Raw genomic sequence first — 10,223 nt, 5'->3', positions numbered from 1 at the left:
AACAAACAGACGCTCCAAGCAAAGTACATAAGATGTGATGGAATAAAAATATAGTTTCACTAGAGGAACCTAATAATGTCCCCAAGCTTAGATGCTTGAGTCTTCTTGAAATATGCAGGTATGAACCACCGGGGCATCCCCAAGCTTAGAGCTTTCACTCTTCTTGATCATATTGTATCATCCTCCTCTCTTGACCCTTGAAAACTTCCTCCACACCAAACTCAAAACAAACTCATTAGAGGGTTAGTGCATAAAAAATTCACATGTTCAGAGGTGACACAATCATTCTTAACACTTCTGGACATTGCTCAAAGCTACTGGAAGTTAATGGAACAAAGAAATCCATCCAACATAGCAAAAGAGGCAATGTGAAATAAAAGGTGGAATCTGTCAAAACAGAACAGTTCGTAAAGACGAATTTTAAAGAGGCACCAGACTTGCTCAAATGAAAATGCTCAAATTGAATGAAAGTTGTGTACATATCTGAGGATCACTCACGTAAATTGGCATAATTTTCTGAGTTACCTACAGAGAATTAGGCCCAGATTCGTGACAGCAAGAAATCTGTTTCTGTGCAGTAATCCAAATCTAGTATGAACCTTACTATCAAAGACTTTACTTGGCACAACAATGTAACAAAACTAAGATAAGGATAGGTTGCTACAGTAGTAACAACTTCCAAGACACAAATGTAAAACAAAATTACTGTAGCAAAATAAACACATGGGTTATCTCCCAAGAAGTTCTTTCTTTATAGCCATTAAGATGGGCTCAGCAGTTTTAATGATGCACTCGCAAGAAATAGTATTTGAAGCAAAAGAGAGCAGCAAGAGGCAAATTAAAAACACATTTAAGCCTAACATGCTTCCTATGCATAGGAATCTTGTAAATAAACAAGTTATGTAGGCATAATGCAACAGGCATAGGAAAACTAGACAAGCTCAACTTCAAAATTTTAAGCATATAGAGAGGTGTTTTAGTAACATGAAAATTTCTACCATCATATTTTCCTCTCTCATAATAATGTCCAGTAGCATCATGAGCAAACTCAACAATATAACTATCACATAAAGCATTCTTATCATGAGTCTCATGCATAAAATTATTACTCTCCACATAAGCATAATCAATTTTATTAGTTGTAGTGGGAGCAAATTCAACAAAGTAGCTATCATTATTATTCTCATCATCAAATATAGGAGGCATATTGTAATCATAACAAAATTTACTCTCCATAGTAGGTGGCACCAAAAGACTACTATCATTATAATCATCATAAATAGGAGGCAAAGTATCATCAAAGTAAATTTTCTACTCAATGCTTTGGGGACTAAAAAGATCATGCTCATCAAAACCAGCTTCCCCAAGCTTAGAATTTTCCATATCATTAGCAACAATGGTGTTCAAAACGTTCATACTAATATGTTCCATGGGTTTTTTAATTTTCGAATCAAACCATCCATGTCTTAACTCAAGAAAAAGAATAAAAAGCTCCATGTTGCTTTCCATTATGCCAAACTAGTGTAAAACAAGAAACAAAAAGATGCAATTGCAGGATCTAAAGGAAATAGCTTCGAGTACTTACAACGGCGCCGGAAAATAGCTTAGTAGCCGAGATCCGGAGTGTGAGTACCTTTTACCTTTCCTCCCCGGCAACGGCGCCAAAAAAGTGCTTGATGTCTACTCACGCTTCTTTTCCTGTAGACAGTGTTGGGCCTCCAAGAGCAGAGGTTTGTAGAACAGCAGCAAGTTTTCCCTTAAGTGGATCACCCAAGGTTTATCGAACTCAGGGAGGAAGAGGTCAAAGATATCCCTCTCAAGCAACCCTGCAACCACAAAGCAAGAAGTCTCTTGTGTCCCCAACACACCTAATACACTTGTCAGATGTATAGGTGCACTAGTTCGGCGAAGAGATAGTGAAATACAGGTGGTATGAATGAATATAAGCAGTAGTAACGGCACCAGAAAATAGCTTGATGCTACAACTGGCGTGTGGTTGATGGTGGAAATATTGCAGCGACAGATGCAGTAAAACAGTAAACAAGCAGCGATTTCAGTATTTGGGAACAAGGCCTAGGGATTATACTTTCACTAGTGGACACTCTCAACATTGATCACATAACAGAATAGATAAATGCTATACTCTACACTCTCTTGTTGGATGATGAACACCACTAATTGTGTAGGATTACACGAACCCTCAATGCCGGAGTTAACAAGCTCCACAATATTCGATATTCATGTTTAAATAACCTTAGAGTGCATGATAGATCATTGCAATTACACCAAGTACTAACATAGCATGCACACTGTCACCATCACACTATGAAGGAGGCATAGATCACATCAATACTATCATAGCAATAAATAACTTCATAATCTACAAGAGATTACAAACATAACCTACGCCAAGTACTACACGATGCACACACTGTCACCATTACACCGTGGAGGAGGAATAGACTACATTAATAACATCACTAGAGTAGCACATAGATTAATAGTGATACAAAGCACATTGCAATCATGAAGGGATATAAATAAGCACTTCACTATGCTATTCATAACAGTGAATAAGTATTCTGTGAAATATAGCCTAAGAGACCCACACGGTGCACACACTGTCACCTTTACACACGTGGGACAAGGAGTCTCTGGAGATCACATAAGTAAAATTCACTTGACTAGCATAATGACATCTAGATTACAAGCATCATCACATGAATCTCAATCATGTAAGGCAGCTCATGAGATTATTGTATTGAAGTACATAGGGAGAGAGATGAACCACATAGCTACCGGTACAGCCCTTAGCCTCGATGGAGAACTACTCCCTCCTCATGGGAGACAGCAGCGTTGATGAAGATGGCAGTGGAGATGGCAGCGGTGTCGATGGAGAAGCCTCCGGGGGCACTTCCCCGTCCCGGCGGCGTGCCGGAACAGAGACTCCTGTCCCCCAGATCTTGGCTTCGCGATGGCGGCGGCTCTGGAAGGTTTCTCGTACCGTGGTATTTCCGTATCGAAGATTTAGGTCAGGGACCTTTAAATAGGCGAAGAGGTGGAGTCGGAAGGCCGACGAGGCGGTGACACACTAGGGGGGCGCGGCCCACCCCTGGCCCGCACTGGCCTGGTGTCTGGCGGCCCTGTGGCCCCCCTCTGGTTCCTCTCGGGTGTTCTGGAAGTTTCGTGGAATTTTAAGACTCTGGGTGTTGATTTCGTTCAATTCCGAGAATATTTCCTTACTAGGATTTCTGAAACCAAAAACAGCAGAAAACAGGAACTGGCACTTTGGCATCTCGTCAATAGGTTAGTTCCGGAAAACGCATAAAAATGATATAAAGTGTGAACAAAACATGTAGGTATTGTCATAAAACAAGCATGGAACATCAGAAATTATAGATACGTCGGAGTGTATCAATTACCTTGCAGAGAACTAATTTTAATTGCCCCTGAACGATACACCTTGACAATGACATATGGTCCTTCCCATTTCGAGAGTAATTTCCCTGCAAAAAATCCGAGACGAGACCGATACAATAGGACTGTATCCCCAACATTAAATTCTCTTTTGATAATTCTTCCATCATGCCATTTCTTAACTTTCTCTTTAAAAAGTTTAGCATTTTCATAAGCTTCACTTCTCCATTCATCTAAAGAACTCAATTGTAGAAATCTCTTCTTACCGGCAAGTTTAGGATCTTTATTTAGTTCTCTTACAGCCCAATAAGCTTTGTGCTCTAGTTCTAAAGGTAAATGACAAGCTTTCCCATAAACCATTTTATAAGGTGACATACCCATGGGATTTTTATAAGCAGTTCTATAAGCCCATAGTGCTTCCTTCAATTTACTGGCCCAATTCTTTCTAGATTTATTAACAGTCTTTCGCAAGATAGATTTAATCTCTCTATTTGATAATTCTACTTGCCCACTAGTTTGAGGATGATAAGCGGAAGCAATCCTATGATTAATACCATATTTAGCAAGAGTTTTTCTAAAACCACCATGAATAAAATGAGAACCTCCATCAGTCATAAGATATCTAGGAACTCCAAATCTAGGAAAAATAATATCTAGAAGCATTTTTAAAGAGGTCTCACCATCAGCACTTTTCGTGGGTATGGCTTCCACCCATTTAGTAACATAATCAACAGCGACAAGTATATGAGTGTTACCTTCTGAAGAAGGGAAAGGACCCATGAAGTCGAATCCCCAATAATCGAATGGTTCAATAACAAGAGTATAATTCATAGGCATTTCATTGCATCTGGAGATATTACCAACCCTTTGACATTCATCACAAGATAAAATAAACTTTCTTGCATCTTTGAAGAGAGTTGGCCAATAGAAACCTAATTGTAGAACCTTTTGCGCGGTTCTATCTCCGGCGTGATGTCCTCCATAAGCACTACCATGACACTTACTTAATATCTCTTGTTGTTCATATACGGGAACACATCTTCGCAGAATAACATCCACCCTACTTCTTTATATAAGTGTGGGTCATCCCAAAAATAATGCCTCAAGTCATAAAAGAATTTTCTCCTTTGCTGAGCTGAAAAGGTTGGAGGCAAGTACTTGGAAACAATAAAGTTAGCATAATCAGTGTACCAAGTACTATCTCGCAAGCTCACCTTTATTACAGCCAATTTTTCATTTGGAAAACTATCATTAACAGGAACAGGATCATAAGCAATATTTTCCAATCTAGACAAATTATCAGCAACAGGATTATAAGCACCTTTCCTATCTATAATATCTAAATCAAATTCTTGCAAAAGAAGCACCCATCTAATAAGCCTTGGCTTAGCATCTTTCTTTTGCATTAGGTACCTAATTGCAGCATGATCAGTATGAATTGTAACTTTTGAATCAACAATATAAGATCAAAACTTGTCACAAGCAAAGACTACAGCTAATAATTCTTTTTCAGTTGTAGCATAATTTCTTTGAGCATCATCAAGAGTTTTGCTAGCATAATGAATAAGATTCAATTTCTTATCTACTCGCTGTCCAAGAACAGCGCCGACAGCAAAATCACTAGCATCACACATAATTTCAAAAGGTAAGTTCCAATCAGGAGGTTCAACTATAGGAGCAGTTGTTAAGGCTTCCTTTAGAGTTTCAAAAGCTTCCTTACAATCATCATCAAAAACAAAAGGTACATCTTTTTGACGAAGATTAGTAAGAGGATTTGAAATCTTGGAGAAATCTTTAATAAATCTCCTATAAAACCCAGCATGACCAAGAACACTACGAATACCTTTAACATCCTTGGGATAGGGCATCTTCTCAATTGCTTCAACTTTAGCTCTATCAACTTCAATACCTCTCTCAGAAATTTTATGTCGCAATACAATTCCTTCATTAACCATAAAGTGGCATTTCTCCCAATTAAGAACAAGGTTAGTTTCGTCACATCTTTGCAAAACTTTATCAAGGTTTCGCAAGCAATTATTAAACGAATTCCCATAGACAGAAAAATCATCCATGAATACCTCTACAATATTCTCACAAAATCCATGAAAAATAGCAGACATGCATCTTTGAAAAGTAGCAGGAGCATTACATAAACCAAAAGGCATACGTCTATAAGCATAAGTTCCATAGGGACAAGTGAAAGTGGTTTTCTCTTGATCTTTAGTTTTAACAGCAATTTGTGAAAACCCAGAATAACCATCAAGAAAGCAAAAATGAGTATTCTTAGACAACCTTTCTAGCATTTGATCAATAAAAGGTAAAGGGTAATGATCTTTGTTAGTAACCTTATTAACTTTTCGATAATTAATGCACATTCTATACCCTACAACTACTCTTCAAGGGATGAGCTCATCATTATCATTAGGCACAACAGTTATACCTCCTTTCTTAGGAACACAATGCACATGACTAACCCATCTACTATCAGCAATAGGATATATAATACCAGGTTCAAGAAGTTTTAATACCTCATTCCTTACCACATCCTCCATCTTAGGAATTAGACGACGCTGATGTTCAACAACAGGCTTTGCATCATCTTCCATGTTGATGGCATGTTGGCAAATAGAGGGAGAAATCCCCTTCAAGTCATCAAGTGTGTAGCCAATAGCTCCTCGGTGTTTCTTCAATATTTCCAATAACCTTTCTTCCTCAAAATCTGAAAGCTTAGAACTAATAATAACAGGACATATTTTCTTATCATCAATATGAGCATACTTAAGGTTATCAGGCAACGGTTTTAAATCAAAAATAGGATCTTCCTTTGGTGGTGGTGTTGTACCTAGATCTTCAACCGGCAAGTCATGTTTAAGAATAGGTTGACGAAGGAAAATTTCATCAAGCTCATTCCTTTCTTCCCTAAAGACTTCACTCTCACTATCCTCCAAATGTTGTTGCAAAGGATTACTAGGAGCAAGAGCAATAGACGCACACTGTTCAACTCTAAAATCATTATTAGGCAAATTAGCTTTATAAGGAGTTTTGGTAAATTTAGAGAAATTAAACTCATAAGATTCACCAGCAAATTTAGTCACAATTTTCTCTTTCTTGCAATCTATAACAGCTCCACAAGTATTTAGAAAAGGTCTACAAAAAATAATAGGACAAGACTTACTAGCAGCAGAACCAAGTACCAAAAAGTCAGCAGGATATTTGATCTTACCACATAGAACTTCCACATCTCGAACAATACCAATAGGAGAGATAGTTTCTCTATTAGCTAACCGAATAACCACATCAATATCTTGAAGTTCACAAAAACCAATTTCATGCATGATTTCCGTATAAAGCTCATAAGGAATGGCACTAATACTTGCACCAATGTCGCATAAACCATAATAACAATGATCACCAATTCTAACAGAGAGCATAGGAACACTGGCTTCCCTAGACTTATTAGGATGCGAAACAATATTAGAAGCATCTTCACAGAAAATAATATGACCATCTTCTACATTTTCAGTCACAAGATCTTTAACTATTGCAATAGCAGGTTCAACCTTTATTTGCTCTTCAGGTTCTATAGGTTTCTTTGCACTTTTATTAACCGCACTAGTTATAACAGAATACTCCTTCATTTTAGCATGGAAAGGAGTTTTTTCAATATAAGCTTCAGGAAGAACATGATCAACAGTTTCAATTACAACACATTTATTTATAGATGAATCAGTTTTATCTTTGTACGGTTCATGATACTTATCAAAATTCTTCCTAGGAAATTCAAAATGAGAGGCAAAAGCTTTATTAAAATTTGCAACAAATTGAGGGTCAAGACCATAAGTAGCACTCATATTACGAAATTTATCAGTATCCATAAAAATTTCAATGCATTTGTAATCATAATTTATTCCTGACTCTCTATCTTTGTCGTTCTCCCATCCTTCAGTATTCTCCTGAATCCGATCAAGAAGGTCCCTTTTAAACTCTTCTTTGTTGTGTGTAAATGATCCAGAACAAGAAGTATCCAGCAAGGTTTTATCTTGAAAAGAAAGTCTTGCATAGAAATTATCAATGATGATATTACCAGGAAGCTCATGAATGGGGCATTTGAGCATTAAAGACTTCAATCTCCCCCATGCTTGGGCAATACTCTCTCCATCATGAGGCCAGAAATTGTATATGTGGTTCCGGTCTTTGTGAATTTCACTTGGAGGATAGAATTTAGAATAAAATAAAGGCACAATATCATTCCAATCAAGAGAATCCCCATTCTTCAGTAATTTGTACACCAGACAGCGATATAGAGAATAGTTTCTTCCTAACTTCATCCATAGCAATACCTGCACATTTGAATAACCCGCATAATTCATGTAAAAACAGTAAATGGTCTCCAGGATGGACAGTTCCATCCCCATCATAGCGGTTATCCACAACACGTTCAATAATTTTCATAGGTATTTTGTATGGAACCTCTTTCTCACCTGGCGCCTCATCCACTACCTTTGCAGTAGTAGTAGATTTTCCAAATAGAAATTCAAGAGAAGATCTCTCCATAATGAATTATAGCATCAGGCAGAAATAAAATCAGCACGTACAGTAAAAGTTTCCCTTACCAATTCCACTTACCAATAGCGCTTCACTCCCCGACAACGGCGCCAGAAAATAGTCTTGATGACCCACAAGTATAGGGGGTGTATCGTAGTACTTTCGATAAATAGGAGTGTCGAATCCAACGAGGAGCAGAAGGTGTTGACAAGCAGTTTCGATGAAGGATTCACTGTAAATGCTCACAGACAAGTATTCAGGGGGTTTTGATATAGCAGATAAATAAAGTACAAGTAAGTAAAATGCGAGAGTAATAATTGCAGCGAGTGGCCCAATCCTTTTTAGCACAAAGGACAAGCCGGTTTGTTTACTTATAATGACCAAACGTTCTTGAGGACACACGGGAATTTAGTCTAGTGCTTTCGCTTCATATAGTTGATTAATTTTCATTGTTTTAATAAGTGTTGTGTGGGTGAACCTATGCTAATGCACCGCCCTTCCTAGGACTAATACATACTTGTGATTATACCCCTTGCAAGCATCCGCAAATACAAGAAAGTAATTAAGATAAATCTAACCACAGCCTTAAACTCTGAGATCCTGCTATCCCTCCTCCATCGATATACCAACGGGGGGTTTAGGTTTCTGTCACTCTGGCAACCCCACAATTAGCAAACGAATACAAGATGCATTCCCCTAGGCCCATAAAGGTGAAGTATCATGTAGTCGACATTCACATGACACCACTAGAAGAATAACACCACAACTTAAATATCAAACCATTGAATATTACTCAATCATAATTCACTACTAACATTTAGACTTCACCCATGTCCTCAAGAACTAAACGAACTACTCACGAGAGATCATATGGAACATGATCAGAGGTGATATGATGATGAATAACAATCTGAACATAAACCTTGGTTCAATAGTTTCACTCAATAGCATCAATAACAAGGAGTAATCAATACCGGGAGAGTTTCCCCTATCAAACAATCAAGATTCAACCCTAGATCTTACAGCGGTGATGAGGTGCAGCGGTGGAGATGACGGTGACGGTGGTGGAGATGATGGTGATGATGATCCCAATGAGGTCCAGCTCGATGACGGTGACGATGGCGTCGATTTCCCCCTCTGGGAGGGAATTTCCCCGGCGGATTTCAGCCTGCCGGAGAGCTCTTTTCTCTCTGGTTTTTTCCGCCTGTAGAGGCGGCTGTGACTCCTCCCGATTATCCTCTGGGGCTTAGGTTTTCGGGACGAAGAAGTACACGAAGGAGAGGCGGCCGAAGGGGGCTGTGGGCCCCCTCCCCACAAGGCGGCGCGGCCAAGGTAGGGCCCGCGCCGGCCTATGGGGGGCCCATGGCGGCCCTCTTCGGCTCCTCCTTTTGGCTGGCTTCATCTTCGGGAAAAATAAGAGCTTCCGTGTAATTTCCATCAATTGTTGATCTCCAGAAATATTGCATTCCGACGGTGCTTTTTCCAGCAGAATCCTGACTCCAGTGAGTGATCCTCCAATAATCATGAATCATGCAAAATAGATGAAATAACATAAGTATCACCTCTAAATATGAAATATATCAATGAATAACAGTAAATTATGATATAAAATAGTGATGCAAAATGGACGTATCAGCCCCTAGTACCAGTCGTCCCAGGTCACCATCACCTCCTCCAGGTGATCGCAGGCCACCATCACCTCCTCCTACTGATCACATGTCGCCACCATCACCCCATGGGTACGACGTCGACCACGACATCTGTAGTCCATCTCCATCTCCAGCGCCGCCGCCTTCGCCCACTAAGACTCGGAATGCACCCAACCGGAAGCGGTTCAAGAGTCCTGTCCGCAAGATGTCGCCCCTCCCAAAAGTACCAAAGGTTCCTCCCCTCCGTCCTTACGATCATACTGTCGAGGAAAATGAGGCCATTGTTGAGAAACACACGTATGATCATTTTCATAAGCCAAAACCTCCAGTGCCAAAGCCATACACAGAGAAGCAAAAAGAATATGCTCTTACTTTTCTGAACACACCATCGCAATATGACTTACACGAGAAGAAGGATGACTATACACGCCACCTTGCGAGGGTAATTGACGAGAAGAAGGATGAAAAGGCTAAGAAGAAGAAGGATGACAAGGCTAAGGAGAAGGATATTGCTAGCACGAGCAAATCATCAGCTAGAAGTGTAGCCGAGAAGAAGTCAAGTTCAACAAGTGCACCCCTGAAGGCCAAGCAAATGACAAAAGGCAAAAAAAG

Source organism: Lolium perenne, chromosome 3, assembly GCF_019359855.2.
Source record: "Lolium perenne isolate Kyuss_39 chromosome 3, Kyuss_2.0, whole genome shotgun sequence".
Taxonomy (NCBI): domain Eukaryota; kingdom Viridiplantae; phylum Streptophyta; class Magnoliopsida; order Poales; family Poaceae; genus Lolium; species Lolium perenne.
This window is presented reverse-complemented; position numbering follows the sequence as displayed.